This window comes from Venturia canescens, chromosome 11, assembly GCF_019457755.1.
Source record: "Venturia canescens isolate UGA chromosome 11, ASM1945775v1, whole genome shotgun sequence".
Classification (NCBI taxonomy): Eukaryota; Metazoa; Arthropoda; class Insecta; order Hymenoptera; family Ichneumonidae; genus Venturia; species Venturia canescens.
This window is the reverse complement of record NC_057431.1, coordinates 12,390,467-12,410,444: the sequence shown is the minus strand read 5'-3', so window position 1 is coordinate 12,410,444 and position 19,978 is coordinate 12,390,467.

Sequence of the window (19,978 nt, the reverse complement as noted above, 5' to 3'; positions counted from 1 at the left end):
ATGCTCCTCGTGGCGGTAGGGGCGGGGCTCATTTACTCCGGACGAGTGCGCCACGCTCCAAATGAGAGGGCAACAGCAGCGCCCGAGCCACGCTCCCAACAGCGTTTCAGATCGGAGGGGAGGGGACTTAAAGCACTGGGGGAGGGATCGGCGTACGAATATCTGGGTATACCGGTGGGATTCGCGGCTGACCAGACCCCCGTCGCGACCATACAAGAAATGTCGACAAATGCCTCAGCGCTTGATGGCTCACCGCTCGCTCCGTGGCAAAAAATTAGATGCCGCTTTATATTTTAAGAAGTGGGAGAATCGAAAAAACACCACTTACCATTCTTGACAAAGAAATTAAAAGACTAGCGAAGAGCCGGCTAAACCTCCCGCAGCGAGCCAGCACCAAGGTCCTCCACCCGCCAACGTATTTATACAACATCCATACTGTTTGTTATGTTTTTAGGAGATGGTTGAATAATTGCACGTTGATCAACACTAAATATAATATGTACCCAGGGAAAAAAGATTGGGACAAGTACATTGATGGTCCCTTGCTTCCTAACCATATCACGAGAAACGAAATTTCAGCAGAACAATTCGAAAAAAATTTCATAAATCTTGAAAAAACATTACATTAAAAAAAAATATAAATCTGTAATTATTTTGTAAAGTGAACTAATTCAAATAAAACATAAGAAATAAAAAAATAGAATATCGCGCTTGAAAACATTTCGAAAAACGATGATCCATTCTTCTTATCTTATTCTAACAACTAAATCAATTGAAAAAAAAAATTCCATCTAAGTTATGTGCAGCATTAAAATTTATGATATCAATTCGAGGCCAAGTATTTTATAAGTAACTCCAAATTTTAACATTATGAAATTGTTCTAAGAAGCTTTCAAATCCAAAAAAATCACATGAGAGCTAGTCATTTGTTACTCTATGGTGGAAGAGACTTGTAGGTGTTACGTCCAGAAGGGACGAACGTAATCGGGAAATTTATTTAGTTTTCGCTGCCACCAACTTACACAAAGTGTAGGATTTTTGAAATGTAAAATATTTAGTAGATATTTTGTTTGGTCTAAATGAAGTTGAAATAATTGGATAATTAAGGGAATAACCGAAATATTGAAAAATAATGAAGGAGTGCCTATATGGTTCCGTACGGGCCCCGGAATAGGATGATCGCTCAAAAGGTTAGGATTAGGATTAGATTAGAATTTTACACAAATTGGAACAAATCGAGGTTTATTGAAAAAGGTTAAAATGGTTAATTTAGAGTTCTGATACACGTTTAAATAATACAGAGAGTTGAAATTTCGACGAGAGTGACATATTTTATTTATGACGGAAACAAACCGTTCCGTTCTCACACCAAACAGGACCGAGCTACAATTGGCGCGCGGCCTAGTACACACACAGACAAAAGATAAAAGGGAAGATTTTAAATTTTACATTATTGAGCCGTGAGGCTCGAAAGCAGAACGTTCGTGAGGCAAATCCAGACTTATGTCCTCTGTGCGGTTAACCTGTATAATTGTATCAGGATTTAAAACTCCGCCGCGAGCTAGCTGGATTACGGAGCTATCCACGTGGACAACCGAGAGTCTAGAGCGAGCGAACGGAACTGATGTACAAAAATCCTCGCCACGGCGACGAGAGCTCGAAAATGATCGTCGTGACGGGGTTTTCAGTGCATCTCAGCACTTTAGTCTCTCGCGGGCTCGTTCAATCGGACTATTATGTTTCGCGCCTAGTTCTCGAGATTACAGTCAGTAGTTGTTTAGAGAGAAACAACAATCCGTTTTTATTTTTATTTTATTACATAAAATGTTCCTTATCCTAGGTTAATTTGTGAAACCCCTCGTACATCAAATAAAAGGGTTGATACTTACTCCCTTCTTTTTTTTTTTTTTTAACTAGAAACAAAAATACAAAATTTGGCTCTATACCCTCTACTGGTTGTTTATAGATTCTCGCAAACATCTGAGATCTCTTAGTCTACCCCGCTGTTTTCCTGATTGTATCGAGACAAACTCCTTTTTCAAAGGTCGCTGAGATGGCAGCATGTCGCGTTGAGTGAGCCGAGAAAACTGAAACATCTATGCCACTACTCTTCATAACGTCCTTAATCCACCTGCTGAGAGTCTGAGCTCCCACCTTCTTATGTGGTTTCTTGATAGCTAAAAAGGAACTATTTTCTTTATTTCCTCGATATGGTTTTGTTCTCTCCAAGTATTTCTGAATGTACGTGGCCACGCATAATTCTACTTTTTGATCAAATTTTGGGATAAAATTAGTACAGGTTGCGATCTTCCTGGACCAGACGTTTTCAATAATTTGGAGATTGGTATTTCTATACCATTCGAGGATTTCTTAATACTACCTACATCAATACTCGCGAGCGTTTGCGCTCTACTGGCTGTACTTAAGGCTAACAACATGACAGCCTTTTTGGTTAATTCCTCGATAGATAAGCTTTCCGCCGGATGAAGAGCTGCCAGGTGATCTAATACTAATCCTACGTCCTATGTCGATGAATATTTTGGTAAGCAGGGCCTGATTTTAAATACCTCCCTTATAAATCTTTTAATCAACGGGTCCTCACCGATCTTATTCTCTGAGATTAAGGAAATGGCAGATCGCAAAAAATTTATCGTGTTGTAAGAAACCCCTTTTTCAAAATGATATGTTAAAAAGCTTAGTACTGTGCCTGTTTCTGGCTTTAGACAATCGATTCCTCTATTGTTACAAAAAGATTCCCATTTTTTCAGCACCGTTTTATACTGCTTGGCTGTCGAAGGAGTTATAGATGACAATATTATTTCCATCGCTTCCGGAGGGACTTGCTTTTTTACGAAAGCCGCGCGGAGACCCTGGCAGCCATCAAGTCCTGCGCTCTCGGATGTCTCGTTCCTCTGTATGAGGACAATAATTATTATTATTAGGTCCGAATTTTAGAAATCTTCCCACAATCATACTTGTGAAAAGCGGAAACCATGGCTGACTAGACCAGTCAGGTACTACTAAAATTCCTTCTGCCTGATCTCTTTTTATCTTTGTTAGAGTTCGTAAAATTATAGAGAATGGAGGGAAGGCGTAAAAATCAAGGTCGGACCAGCCTATTGTGAAGGCATCGACCGCCATTGCACCTGTTTCAGGATACCAAGAACAAAATTGTTCATATTTGGAATTTACATTTGACGCAAATAGATCTATCGCCGGAACTCTTAATGAGAGTTTTATTTCCCCGAATACCTGATTGTTTAGCTCCTATTCCGTCTCTAGATTTTTTATACTCGATAGTTGGTCTGCCTCTCTATTCTCTGACGACGCTATGTAAGCTGCAAAGAGAAAGATTCTTCTTTTCTCTGCCCATTGCCAATTCGCTCTTGCGAGCGCGTTATAATTCGGGAACCTTGTACCTCCCATTTTATTCACATAAGTAATGGCAGTCGTGTTATCCACTCGTAATAATATTTGGCAGCTTTCGCAATCTCCGGCTAACTCTTGTAAGGCTAATTTTACTGCAAATAACTCCTTGAAATTAATATGCCATTGGCTCTGCTTTTTTGACCAAAAACCATAAGTCTTTTTGCCTCCTCTGACTGCCCCCAGCCTGAATCTGAGGCGTCTGTAAATATCGTTGCCTTAAATTCTCCTGTCTTTATTTTATTAACACTCTCTTTAATATTGTTTTCCCACCAGTCCAAGTTCGGCATGATACACTGTGGAATTATCATCTTTGCGTTATAATTTAAATTATTTGACAAGAGAATCTTTATCTTTTCCCTTTCCATAATCTTGGCATATGCCAAGATTATGGTTATATAACCAGCCGTATTCTACAGCTAAACAGGCGACACTAAGCTCCCTATAAGCTCGGCAAAATTTCTAATTTTGCGCTCTTTTTTATTTTTGTACCTCTTTATTAAATTGTACAGTTTATTTTTTCTCTCTTCCGGCAGCTTTAATGTAAACTTCTCCGAGTCTATAACAAACCCCAAATAACGACAACTTGTTTTTGGTATTAACTCGCTTTTTTCTACGTTAATTAAAAAACTCAAGATTCTAGTAATTTTTTCGACTCAAAAACATTTCTCTCACACTTTTCCAAACTATTCTCTATACACAGCAAGTCATCTAGATAGATCTAGATAGAGAGGTACTTAAGCCTCTCGACCTTAAGTACCGAACTACTGGTTTTAAAATCTTTGTGAAAACCCATGGGGCTGTTGCCAAAGCGAAAGGTAGGCACGTAAATTGATATGATTGCCCCATAAATGAGAACCTCACGTATTTTCTACTCTGTTTATCGACTGAGATCAAATAATATGCGTCTTGCAGATCAATTTTTGCCATTAAATCTCCTGGAGAAATTAATTTCGTCGCTGTACGAATGTCCTCCATTTTAAAATGTCTCGCTTCGATAAATTTGTTCAGCTTCTTTAAGTTTAAGATAAATCTATAGGTTCCATCAGTCTTTGATATCAGAAAATACGATGAAATAAACTGATCCTCGCTCTCGTCACATTTCTCGATCGCCCCTTCCTCTAGCAACTTTTTTTATCGCCTCATGATAATTATCTGATTGATTATTCGGTACGACAACCTGTTCTGGAAAACTCTAGATCTGAAAGGTATTCTATATCCCTTAATACAATTTAAAAAAAAACATATCGTCTGTGATTGATCCCCAGTTTTCTTTAAACAACTTCTTGTCTGGCTCTGAAGGACAATCTCGGTCGGCCGTGATTGTTTGCTTGAAAACTGCCCGCATATAACTCTGGAAGGGTCTCTTTCCTTGCGGGCCCCGGAAGTTTAAAGTTCCATGTTGTCCTTGACTGCGGTTGCCATTTTTTCGTAAAAATGTATTCTTTGGACCTATTTTCTCAAGGGCTTTGAATTCCTTTATCTTCTCACTTAGGCTCTTTCCAAATAGAAAGGCGTCTGATTTTGTTTTGCCTCGCAAATCCTTCACTTGCTTGCTAACTGAGGCAAAATAAAGGCCTTTCTCGATTCATTTTGCCTATAATGGATTTCTGCAACCAGTTTCGCGGCATCGTTTAAGGTCTCTTTTGCCCCACTTCATTTAATACTGCAAAAATTTCCTGTTTAAGCTCTGGGGCCTCAAAACCGTCCTTTCGGCCATATTTCTCGAGAAGCTCTTCTTTCTCTTCTGCAGAGAGCCCATATGCTACAAAATGTTTCCACCGACTGGCCAATGAGGCATGAAGGTCAAAATCGAGTGTTTTAGGTTCTGACGGGTCTTCGCCCAGCACTTCGAGAGTTGCCGGATCGAGATCTTTTCCGGTTTGCGATTCTTCTATAGAATTTTTCTCTGCATTGTCGTCTGTTGGACTGACATTTTCTTTATCCGTGGTTAACAAATCTGAACGCGATATACAAAAACGAAACCAATACCCTAATTACTTGTATATCCCTTTTTATTTATTTTTTATTTCATATGTTCGGTCAAAAACTTTTTTTTTTCATTCTCTCTCTCTCTCTCTTTCTCTGTTTATTCCATAAACAAGCTCTTTTTTTCGTCGCCATTTTCTTTGTTATTATGCTCGGGGGACCAGCTATGTCGCCGTGCGAAATTAGCTGTCCTATGGTCTGATCTGTCAGGCCTCTCGTGCCAGCTCATCAGCCGAATCTCTGATATGTCTCATATCTCGTAAGAGCTCACCAGGATAATTCTATAATTTCCCCGCGCTTTCTTTCTGACCATTTATTTGCTGCTATTTATCTGCTATGAAACTGCGTATGAACATATTTACGTATATCTTTACCGTCTAAGTCGATCTGGCGGCCATCCTCCTCGTTACCTTCCTCCGACGTAACCTCGTCGTTCGTCTCTTGTTTTGCTGCTTGTAGAGCTTCTAATGTCTCTTCCATCCACTTCATCTTCTTCATCATCTCCTCTATCTCCTGTTTGTACTTCCTTTTTGACATCTTACACTATCTCGTTGTTCTTCACAAATCAAAAACCTGAATAACTCTCTTACGATGTTGGTCCTAGCACACAACGAAAGAATATGAGACAAGAGGGGCGTGCGCTGTAGAATGTGCGCTCCCCCTAACACATTTTTGTGTTCAAGACTCTAAACGTTGTGCTACCTAGCGGACTCGGGAGTAACTACTGACGGTAATCTTGAGAACGAGGCGCGAAATATAATTGCCTCCATTTGTGGTCTCTGTAGAAAACGTATTAATGAATAAACATATAGAGAGTTTGTTTGGGTTTGATTTTTTTTGTTTCATAAAATAAAAATGTTTAAATAAAAAATGCATTCATTAAAATGTACCTAACCTAACCAAATCATAATTTGCAGTAAACCTGCGAAAAAAATGTGTGCTGGGACACATAGTAGAAGTGAAACTTCAACGGACAAGTGGAAAAACAAATCGCAACGGACAACTGGAAAAACGAATGGCAATGGATAAGTGGAAAAACGAATCGCAACGGATAAGTGGCAAAACGAATCGCAACAAAATTTTAACTTGAAGGTTTACGGGCAGATTGTTAATGTACTAGTCCAATTTGAAAACCTGCCCGTAAAACTTCAAGTTAAAATTTTGTTGCGATTCGTTTTGCCACTTATCCGTTGCGATTCGTTTTTCCACTTATCCGTTGCCATTCGTTTTTCCAGTTGTCCGTTGCGATTTGTTTTTCCACTTGTCCGTTGAAGTTTCACTTCTACTATGTGTCCCAGCACACATTTTTTTTTGATTGGGCATATATTTTTTTCACGATATTATTATTTCCAGAACCCAGAATATGATTTTTTTTAAATTATTCGATGTCATAATAAATGGTCAAGGATACAGAAAACTTCGAACGTAAAAAATTGGCAACATAAAAACAAAAAGAATCAACATTTTAGAATGAACTTAAAATGGTATCAGAATTAATTCGAAATGAACTCAGATAAAAAGCATTAAAAAGTCGAATTAAAGCATCGAAAATGTATTAAAATTAAGTTATATTTTAAATAAGCCAGGTGAACAATATTAAATCACTATTCTAAATTGTGATAAGAGCAAAATTATAAAAAGGAAATTTTGTTGAAAAACTGATCAGAAAGAAATACATTTCTAAACAAAAGATAAGATATAAGTTATAGAAGCTGTCACTCTATCGACATGGACGCAATATTTTATGAATATTGTCAAAATTCATTATATGTATGGGTAAATTTAAAGTAATTATTAAAAAACTGTTAAAATCGGTTCGCATTGTGATTCGAATACGAATAGTATATGCTAAACGGTTAGAGAAATCGATTAAATGCAACAAACTTTTTTGTAGAGCGTTTAATTTCCTACGGGAATATGCCGTACTCATTTGGCAATAATTATTTTTCAGTAAGTGATTAAACTAAAAATAAAAAATAAAAATTTTCAATAAATTCTTCAACCTTCAACCCCGAATATCCTGTAAACGGTAAAGTACAGAACTACCTCAAGCACGTAGCCACTGATCGGGTTGGTTTTAGACGACAGGCATTTTGAAAACTTTTGTTTAAACCAATTTTCGTTTCATAAAATGTCTTCTGAGCTTCGTAATTCAAAAAAATAACATGCCAATTTTACCGCCACCACCGCAAATCGGTTTATTCAGAGATGGTTAACGAGATGGTCTTGGCTAGAGCCTCGGGCCAACAGATGCCAGAGCTGTTAGTGTATACTTGTTCCAAGACTCTACCGAGTTTCTTGATGTGCATTAAAAAGGCTCTACAGTCGATCTTGTTATCAGGCACGGTGAATTTCAGTGAAAAAAAGAGGAAAGCTTGTTACATTCGTGAACATTTTTGAGTATATGTGCAAATCAAATCTGAGGTGGAGTTAATAATTTAAAAAGCCTTCTGTAATCCTGCTGTCTTTCATTTATAGCTAAATAATTAGATTTTTTACTTTTCCCAGTAATGGATTTTTTTATATTCTATCAGTCAATAGACATGCCGAATGGCGATAGCTTTTTCATGCTATATCATCGTTACAGTGAAAAAAGTATACATTCTGTTTTTGGTTATTGTAATAACAAAAAAAAACATTCTTTCATTTTACAATTTATTCATATTGTGTATACTTACAATAGAATTTAATAAATTTCTTCCGTAGTGGAAAAAAAAAATTTCCTTTTGCTCAAATCGTAAGAAAATACAATATAGAATAAATCCACAGACCGCGTTATGTTTGACATTCGTTTATGATGGTAGCAAACAGCTTTGCGGACAAAAATATGTGGATCGTTTTCCAGGTGAACATATGATGACGTAATCGATGTTCCAATTTCGACACCTCGAAAATAGATGCGAATTATGCCTGGAATCCTGGAAAGAATATTATAAAATGAACTGATTTAGCTAGGTTTTGATACACTGAATTTACAAATACACTGAACAAAGTACGATTTTACTCAATTCATATCATTGAATTCGGTGGATTATTTTTTTCATCCAAATGTCATAAGTATTTGATATCCTTGAAAGGATTCGAAAATTTTTTAAAATCATCAACGTGAATTCGTTTGGCTTTTATTACGTGATATTAAGTGAAATATTTTGATAGTAGCAATGTATGATTTGAATATTTTCTCTCACTAGACATTTGGTACAACTATTACCAGAAAACAAACACACAACAAACTTGATAAAAATTGAAATTTGAAATACTAACCTAATAGCCATGACTTCTACAATATCGCTGAAACATAAACATTAACACAATTAATTGTAACGATCGTAATGCTGATGCGATAATACAAAATGGAATAAGAAAAAACATTCAGCAGTTCATTCTACTCTATGCTATTCTAACAAATTACGAAACATTTTCAAAATGATTACAGCTGTACCTAATGCTCGTAAAACTTTTTCGGAACTGAGAAGAGATAAATTCTGTCGTTGGCGTTAAAACAATGTATTGAACGAGAAGTTTTTTATTTTCAAATATTTTCATAGTTCTCCGGAATAAATTGATCATTAGCCAGTTTTGCTTTTCCACTTATTCCCAAATGCGCTGATCATACTCAGAACGAAAATTTCTAACGAAATTCGAAGAGTAAGTAGACAATAAAGTGACAAAATTTTAAAGTACGACGACAAAGGGAATCATCGAAGATTTTTTCATACTTTTTAACGTCATCAAAAGTAAGGAAAAACAAAATTCAACTCTGCTTTACTTGTCGATTTTGCAGGCGCAAAAGATCACAATTTATAAATCGTCTATAGTCATCTCGCCGATTCCGTTTAATACTATTTTCGTTGACTTTCTGAATGTTAATTTTGATTAAAATAAAATTATAATGTAAAAATATTGCAACGAACCACACAACTTAAGCCGGTCCTGGTTCCACACGAGAGGGGCGGATTAGATCCCGGACATAAGTGTTCTTCATTCTGGAAGCGTGTTTATAAATAAAAAATCATGAACGTGAAGAAAAATACGAATAAAAATGAAATACATACCTTTGGATTTTCTTTCAAGCAAAATTTCTAAAAACAGATATGAAAGATTAGCAGAGAATAGCAGTAAAAAGTAGCAATATATGAATAATCCTGCGACAGCACACCCAGTCAGTTTAGTTTCATAATTTTTGAGCGTCGGAGTACATCCCTTGTAATATTTTTTAGAATAATTTGGTGACACAAAAATTGGGATTTTTAAAGTTATTGCGAATCCACGATATCTATTTATTAACTTCATTCAATGACTCGTCATAGTAGTCGAGAATGCTCAAATGCTCAAAATATTTCTAGAATCGAGGTGACTGACCATATGCTTGGTAGATAGCCCTCTTTTATTTTTTATTTTTTTTTTACATTACATTTACATTTTTACATTACAATTACAAAGTGAATACTCTTAGTAGAATCGTAATAATTATTTTATAACATACCACGCAATCCGTTGGATTTTCATGTGGACAAATAACTGGAGGGTCGGATTTTGGGCACGTGTAAGCCTGGAGTGAAATAATTTACAATTAACAAAATTAACAGCTAACAAAATTGTGCGTGGATTATTCACCTCTGCTTCAACTTCAGGTAATTGGTAGCAGCCCGCTACTAAAATGGTGAACAACAAGATAAACTTCATCGTGAGGCTTGGCTAGAACTTATTTTGGTTATTAGTCAATCGCGCACCTTCTTATATAGTTCTCTGATGCCGAAATATTATATTCAACTCAAGGGGAATTTATTTCAGTTATCTGCCAGACTAACCTTGGATATATATCAAAACTTGATTAGTCAGAACTCTGAATATTGGTGAAATAGATGATAAGCGGGTCTGACGCATATCATTTTTTATTTCATTGACGTACAGTCTGTTATTCATTCAACTTCAAACAGATGTACAAATAATACCTACAAATACATTTATAGATTTCATGTGAAAATTTTGATCACGAAAAATGTATCAAAAAGTTCGAGCGGGGATAAAATGTTGGAATGACTACAATTTCGAACAGCTGAAATCTCCAGTTAATAAACTTCGAACGATAATGTGGAGACAGATGAATTTAACTAGAGCTTGGAATGTTGAAAATAAGTAAAATAGAAACTTCAAGGCTCGAAGCACGTTTATATCGAAAATACAATGTAGCAATCGCCCGTAGAACGACGACTAAAATATCGATTTTCCGAAAATTCGACTATTACTCTTTCAATTCATAAATTACTATACAGCAACATTGTGAATATTCACTATTTCGAAAATATAACGAAAGACCAAATGTTACTGAGGTTGAAATACTGAAACACCAAAAAGTTGAACGATCCAAATGGCGAAACATTAGAGAGTCGACCAATCAAAATAAAGAAATGCAACGAATCTCAAAATACAAGCATCTTACTCACTCACTTACTCAGATTGGTCATCTTCAATTTCAAACATCGCCATTTTGACTTTCGCCTTTTCCATCCATTGTTATTCTGCATATCTAAGTTTATAGGCTCGAAAAATTCAATTTAGATTTTTCACTGCTGTATATTCTGGTCTGTCTATAAACCAACTACTCTTCATTTTGAATTCGAAAATATGAACTTGTGATATTCGTATGGTCTATTAAAATTGCATTTGAAATGAAAACTATCGAAATATGTATTTTCGAGTAAATACGAAAGGAAACAGTATCGCTTCAGTAAAGAGTTTCTGGCAGCAACTCGTTATAACATAAATGTACTTGTCTGTGATTGTGAGTCGCTGCCGCGATTCTAACAAGGAAAGGTACTTTAGTGTCCCCCTCCGATTTTGATAATTTTTTTATATGTTATAGTCCATCGAAAAATAAGAGACACGTATTTTTTTTTTATCGGCTGAAAGTGATTTTTAAGGGGTGAAATCGATCCCCAAAGTTGGGCATGTTTTGCGTCTGGTAGAGTGTTTCATATAGAAGCACTCATCCGATCGAAACGAAACCAATTGCAAAATATTCTGCATGTCAAATAACCTATATGACATGTCCAACTTCTTATGCACCCCTATTACATGGGGATGATTTACCCCCGAATATCCAGAATTTCTTTGTATAAAAAAAATTTACCGTCCGATTCTAATAAAACAAACGCCATTTTGTAGAGCAAAAAAAAATAAAATCGACGTGTTTTTGGGTTTTCCTCAGATCAAAAAAATTGAGGGGGTAAAACACCCTTAAATCGTCAAATTTTATTTCGAGCACTGTCCCCTTCCGATTTCAATATTCTTTTTATAGAATGTAGGTTATCGAAAAATAACAGACACGTATTTGTTTTATCGGCTGAAAGTTATTTTTAAGGGGTGAAATCAACCCCCAAAGTTCGGTATGTTTTGCACCTGGTGAGTGTTTCATGTAGAAGCACTCAACCGATCGTAACGAAACCAATTGCAAAATAGTTATCACGTCAAATTACCTATATGACATGTCCAACTTCTTATGCACCCCTATTACTGGGGATGATTCACCCCCTGACATTCATAATTTTTTTGTAAAAAAAAAGTCGTTGATGCTCAATTGTGCAGAGCGCTAATGTTGAAGAGCGATGGTGGGGCACATGATCTTTATCTGACTTATTCTCACGGATGAAGAAGTGCATGGGTGGTTTCGGACTATCAGTAATGAAATCATCAGTACTGTACTTACGAACTACAGTACTGTATTATCAATACTTACGGAATACAGTACTTATCGGACTATCAGTACTGTATTTAGAGTCTATACATCTGGCGCTCGGGCAAGGAGTATGATTCCAGCGTGATTTTTGACTTGCATTACCGGCGAAATCCGAGATTGAGATTCTGAAGTTATACATCCGGTGTGATTGAACATCGAAACAGAATATATTTCTTATATATGATTTTATTTTATAATAAAAATAAAGATTTGCTTTAATTAAGGCAATTCTAGGTGGTTGGCTTAACAAAGGTATAGTAATTTGTTATGTATGGTCGCAGAGACTTGGAAGAAAATCGATTTTTCGGAAAATTTCAGGATCCTCTAGTATTATTCACATTATTCGACGTCGTTTTTGGATCGCTACAAGTTATGTTTACTCGTAAATATGTGTTAAAAGTACTTGTCCGGCCCATCACTATTCATTCAAATAAAAATCAATCGTAAAAAAATGAAATTCCCTAGCAACCGCCCGTTGACATTCATTTATTTATTTCTTTATTCTTCTATTTGTTGTTTGTCACCAGCTGTCAGTCGTCAATCAGCAGCTGTCACTGTCGCTACCTGCTCTTTCTTTTACGTTCGCTCGCTCCTCTTGTGAAAAAGGCTATGTCGGTAACGTTTGTATAACTTAAATCATTACTGTTTAAATTATAATCAATAAATGAATGTAGGAATGACAATTGAGATGGAAGTACGAATTGAAACTTGTTATTCCTACATGGAAATTTTATCGCCTGTGCTAAATGATATAGGAATATTCAGTTTTCAATAAATTTATAATTGCAATTGATGTATGTGTGGAATGAATATTTTTTAGCTTGTAAGTCGACGTATAATGAAAATGAAAGCATTTGAACTTTTCAAAAAATATGTCGGAGCTTGGAATAAAATTTGGGACTATATTAAGTGGGTGTGTCTTACCCACTTAATTTTTGTGATCCGAGGAAAACCAAAAAAAACGTCAATTTTATTTTTTTTCGCAAAAAATGATCTGCAAAATGGCGTTTGTTTTATTGTAATCGGATCGTAAGTTTTTGTTATACGAAAAAATTATAAATGTTCGGGGGTGGTCCACCCCTTTGCAGTAAGGGTGCATAAGAAGTTGGACATGTCACATAGGTTATTTGACATGCAGAACATTTTGCAATTGGTTTTGTTTCGATCGGTTGAGTGCTTCTATATGAAACACTCTATCAGACGCAAAACATGTCCAACTTTGGGGGTTGATTTCACCCCTTAAAAATAACTTTCGGTCGATAAAAAAAATACGTGTGTGTCTTATTTTTCGATGGACTATGACATATAAAAAAATTATCGGAATCAAAGGCGGACACTAAAGTACCTTTCCTTGTAAGCGCATTGAGTAATTAAACAGATAATGAGTCCATATGAATTTTCTAGAATCGATAAGAGCTCCATTAATTTCTCAATGATTTAGTTTAGAACAGCTATCATTTTTGTAACTACTAAACAAAATTTTTGTTGGAAAAAATAGTTATTTTTCTCATTTTAAATAATAAATTGTAACGACATAGCCTAGTACGAATTCTAGTGTGGCAAAAATCAGCTAGAGGGCTACGGATGGGGTGCTTTCGCGCCAACGGAGCATCGCCCATACGCCTATAAGACTTCCAATCTTTTTGTTCTGCTTTTCAAATAAAAGAGCACAAACCCTCAATTCTATGAGGTCTCATGTCAAATGTAAAGGCATTGCACTTCGCTCGAACGACATGTTTACAAAACGTATATCGTACAATTGACCTTTAAACGGCCGGGATTTCAGGGTTGAAATTGCCTTTGGAAAGTGCTCAGAAATATGGTATCACGTATCAACTTAAATGGAAAGCTTATATCAATGCCCAAATTAAATACAATGTCCATGTCTACGTCGAAAAAGAGGATGCGCAGCGCATCAGAATGTCCGAGCTGAGAGCGCACGAGAGCACGTGCGAGGGAAGAAAAGTTCGTAGACGTCAAAAACTGGAAATTTTGGATACGACTGATGACGAAAATGATTCATCATATGGCCTTGGATCAGATTGACTCCATGTGAGTTGTCAGAAAAAGTTTTCAAAGATGTGTGAACCAATGTTGAAACTTCGAACGTGTTTTTTTCAAAACGTTGTTTGGAAAGTCGGTAATTTGGACACAATCTTTTTAGATATATTTTTCAGGTAATGACTTTGAATGGTATATCACTTCGTTAATTCAGCCAAAGGTTTTCTTACCACAACAAAGTCTACGGAGATTCAATATACAATTATTTTCGTAGCAACAAAATATGTTAGAGTAACTTAAATATCGTCACATAACTCTCAATTTTGTTATTCCAAATCTCTATCTATTCGAATCATTATCTAAATATTTTGTGAAATTTAATAAATATATTGTCGTGCGTATGGAACTAAATATTTTAGTTAAACTGAACATTTTTCAAGTGTTTCAACCAATTTTTTTTCTCAGTGTAGGTTGACCGATAATCGTTGCGAGCGTCAAGTGGAACGTACACGGCACTCGTATTCTGGTTTAGTTTCAGTTATTTAGTTATTTCAGTTTTTTTGTTGGGAAATATGAATTTTTGAATGTTCACTGCACGCAGCACCAGGTCCTTGGGGAACAAAATCAGGAAAATTTACCAATGAATCTAGCACCGAATACCTTAAATACATCATATTAGCTTCCCTTTGAAAGGAAATAACGTTTGGAGTACGAAAAAAATGTGTACTCACTTTTCTTTTGCGATAACTAAAGCACCTTCTCACACAACGCCAAGTCAACATGAAACGCTGACTTCATATTGATATCTCGATGGGTTAAAGCAGTTTATCTCTTGGTTTAGGAGTATCTATAGTGCATTCTAATCTTGCTTGATGGAAATAGGCAGTTAGAACCCCGACCTTACTGACCGATGCAGTTTTATTGGGCCTGGAAGCGCGTGTTGCGTAGAAGCAACATACGGTCTGAGAGGGTTAATATTTCATTACTTCTTGGGTCTCTTTGACCTCACAAAACTGTCCGCTATTCTTTGCTAGACAGTAATTATCATTTGATAGATAGACTTGGCTGGAAGTCATTGGTGTAAACAACCACTTTCACGATTAAAAATTGCAATTCTATTTGGATTTCAATCTTTGTCGTTAGTGCTTTCACTAAACCGTTTACATAACCTATACACGAAATATTTGCGTATGTTTCTCGTAATTTTTCGTTTTCGACGTTTTAATAACGCTTCCTCCTCATCTCCTCAATGAACGTCGCATTTCATAATACAAGTTTCATGAGATTTGCGTTCGCACATTTTACACTGCGTGAAGTCGGTCTCCAAAGGAGCGAAACAGTGTAGACATGGTCCTTCCATATTATCAGATTTTAATAAAAGGTTCTGGGCAATTTGTACTCGATAAGTTTGCCGGTCGACATTTTTTTCAAACGGCTTGTCCTTCCCCAGGCATTCTGTGCATAATACATTACGAACGCTCCACAATGGTGACCATCGCTGGGTGATTGCAATGGACCGTTGTTTACGTCAAATTTCATACACTCTTCTTTTTTTTAAACTGTGCAAAGTTGTATTCTCTGCGCAGCAATCTAGAAAATTTGTGAAGGCTCGCACGGCACGATTTGTGTCGATGTTTTCTCCATATGGATCTAGCACTGTCATGTGCTTCAGTTCCACATCTACTATCATTAAATGATCATGGAAATTGTACTAATACGGAATAAATATTTTGCTGCCGATAGATTTTTTAGATCTGCAGATAGCTCTATCTTTGTGGATCCTTCTCGTGTCACTATAATTGCCAAGTATCATCGATGAATCATCGGTAGGAATGAACGTAACATTATTCCATTCATGTAACTATGTTAGAAGCTATAAAGGAATCAATGATCATCACGTTGATCAATTCTCGTTTACACAGCGATGAAAATTGCTCAACTGTCTTCTCAAGTTGTGATCCTGTCAATGACTTCTCCGTTCTCCGTTCGATAACGACTGACCGTTAACAGCTTGGACGATGGTGTGAAGTAGTAATTTATATTCTGAACTAAGCCATTGTGAAATCGTTTGAGTTTTCTCTTATCTAATTCATTAGTTTTTATTTCTTTGACTTCTGTCACTGCGTCATAATTAACAAAGTTTGTTTTTATTTTCCCATCGTCTACTGATTTAAATGATAAAACCAAATCATCATTTTTGATAACGATTCCGTTTTCATGGTTATTGTTTTCAATTGCTCGATCATGCTTTTCTTTGGTATATTGGCTTTCTAGCGGCATGTCTTAATTATTGGTATCGTCGCAATTTTCCAGACTCCCAATCTTTTTCTTTCTTTCGTTGTCAATTTTTTCAATCAGTAGTGTATCTATCACTCCTGTACTTTCAATGTTAGTAGTTATAACTTCTGCACCATTGTTATCGTGTTTAGATTGCAATCGACATTTTTTCTTTTTGAACACATTTTCAATAACCGTTGTACTATCAACGCTTTTCCGTTTTTCTTCTCTTGTGGAGCCTATTTTCTTTAGCAGCCCCCCGTCCACATAACTTTTATCATGTTTTTTTTTGGAATTCCTCTTTTTCGCCATTCCTCTTTACAATTTGGATTTTCCTCATGGATTTTAGGATATTTAGGTTTCGAACACAAAGTTTTCGAACCTTTGACTGCTGTACATTTTAAATTTGGTCCATCTGTGCATGGAGTGCATTGTACCTCCTACAATAGAAAGAATTCTACATGTAAATTGAAAGAATAATATCTTACTTAAAATTTTATTTAGAGACCCATCAGCATCTTGACACAAAGTATTCAGATTAATAATTTAGATTGAAGGCAAGTCGAGATGGGCAGTATATTTATGATTGACATGAACTTATTTCGTCTTATAATGAAATACTATGAAAATGTCTTACATGAATAAATCATTATGTGCCCCCGGCCATGGACAGGAACACCTTTTAAATAATAAATAATTAAATTAGTGAATTTGATCTTCAAATAGTATATTTTAGATTATTTAACGTAAACGATGAACTATTAACATTAACAAACGATTAAGTACATTATTGAATAGTATTATAATCTTCTTATGGAAGAAAAAAATTTTCAACGATTTTTAAGACAAGGTGGAAACTCTATTGTTCAACTAACGGGGTCTCTGAGAGCGACTCTCTTTAACATGAATGTACTCTCTTCAGTCACTACGAAGACTCTAGGAATCATTTCGTACCCTCTCACGTATTGTTGATGCGCATTTACGGGCACTTGATGCCACACCAGGTTTTGATCCTATTGTTGATTATGAGGCCTCGTAACGCCTTGAATCGGTGGTCCTTTTGTTGTAATTCGGGCTGATGCCAGTTCACTTGAGCAGGCTGCTGGTACTGTTAGCCCTCTCGCTGATTTTCGGACTCTGGTACATATTCCAGATGGATATGTTATTCCATTGATTTTGCAAATTACGGATTTGCGATGGTATCGTGTTGTATCGCTGCTGCACGGCAACTCGGTTCGGGTCTTGATCCATGATTCTACAGATAAAAAAAATTTGATTAATAAAAAAAAATTACAAAAAACTAAATTAAACCGTGTGTGCGCGCGTGTGCGTGTGCGTCGATTTCGTGCGTACGTGTTCTTCATGTTCTTCCCCGTCGCTCTTTTTATTTTTTTTTCTATTCTTACCCCCCTCAACTACAAGAAAACGCATAATAAGAAATAAATAATAGGTTCCTCAATGCAATCTTTATGCAATTAAGTTGAAATAAGCATTTTACCGTTTTGACACACTGTCTACGTATATTTTTATCAAGAGGCTAAAATATACATATATCTTTCGATCGCTCATGGGTATACATGTGAACATCCATGTCCACCTGTAACGACGCGAGAGTTACATTTATTGTATCAAATTATTTTCAATTGCATTTTTCATCGTCCACGAATCGATATTGTTTACTTTGCAACCTGAAGAAACCAATTAATTCGCGAATATGTACAATATGCTCATGTAGATACGAGAAAACAATTTTATAAAATCGTTTTTATTAAACCCGCTAAATAAAACCAATGTAACGCGACTATGCGACTTGCCGGTTCTATCCTCTAACGACAGTGAAATCGTTTCAAGCAAAAACCGTTGAAGTTAAAAAATGCTATTAGTAACGATTAAACGATTTCAATGTCACGAATAGTATTTGAACGATTAACTATTTTATTTATATGCAAATCCGTTATTTACGCTTTTCCTCTTGAATCAATATTTCGTTGAATTTATCTGTTGATGTTCTCATGATGATTGTCTTTATTGCGCCTCACAGTGGTAACAAATCCTCACTACGCTCTTTTGTTCTTGATGTTTGTGACAGTATAACCATACTTTTTCGTGGCACTGAATTTTTCATGTGGCATGATTGCCGTTGTTTATTGTCGCCTCATTCTTGTTTATTGATCAACAATAGTGAAGCATCGCGATCGCTCTTCATTCTTGAATGAGCTATCGAAAGAGCAACAGGCGATTGATAACGAAAAATTCATAAACATCCATCTTTTCAAATCATTAATTTTTTTCTAGTAAAAATATTTTTGGATATTTTACTATTGCATCATTGAAATTTCGACGAATAAATAAGTCGAACATGGTGGGAAAGAAGAGGAGTTGTGTTGTTTTCGTGGAAAATGTGGCACGCGCGATCGTCTCCCAGTGCCGTGCAATCGACGAAGTCAACTTGTTCTCGAGAAAAACCAGGATCATTAATGTTAACGGTAATGTTTTGGAAAAATTCGAAAAAATGTAAAAAAAACTTCATACAAAAAAAATTTCAACACAATAATTTGGAAAACAAATTTCAAATCATGAAAAAACATTATATTAAAAAAAATTGGAAATGTGTAATTATTTTGTGAAGTGAAAAAAAAATCAAATAAAACGTGAGAAATTAAAAATCGCGCTTGAAAACATTTTGGGAACCGAAGCCTCATCTTATTTTAACATCTAAACCAATTGAAATAAATTTCCATTCAAGTGACGTGCAGTATAAAAAATTATGATATCAATTCAAGGACAAGTATTTAATGGTAATTCGGAATATTCATTCCTACGAGAACCATCAGGAGATCTGATGACTTGAGAAAGATCTAATAAATCAAAAACGTTACTATCTGAGTTACGTGAAGCACTGAAATTAATGATATCAATTGGAGGACAAGTATTTTATTAGTAATTCACAATTTCGACATTATAAAATTGTTTTGAAAAGCGTTCAAATCCAAAAAAGTTACATCAACGATAAAGTCATTTGTTACTCTATGGTGATAGAGACTTATCAGAAAATCGATTCTTCTCAGACGTTCAGGATCCTCTGGTATTATTCACAACATTCGATGTCGATTGGATCGGTACAAATTATGTTTAAATATGTGTTAAAAGTACTTGTCCGGCCCATCACTTTCCATTCAAATTTAAAAATTTTTAATTTGGGCGATATTTGATGAAGTTGTAGGAAAAGTCGACCAAAAGTCGTCTTTTCATTTTAATAATGTGTATCGTTTCCTGACGATGTCCTAACCTTCCTTTTACAGAGAGTTAGGTGATTGGTATGAATGAATTGAAAAATAAACAGTGGAATTATTTTTTGTAGAAAATAACAACAACTAGTTTATTCGGTATATAATACAAGCTGCTCCGATGTGGACAGCTTGGAGTTCCTTACGAATCTGATTTTACAAAAATGCTTAAAAATAAAGGAAGAGAAATTTGAAAGAGAATAACGAGAAATTTGGATTGGCTACTGTAATAAGAAGAGAGGAGGGAGCAAAGTATATG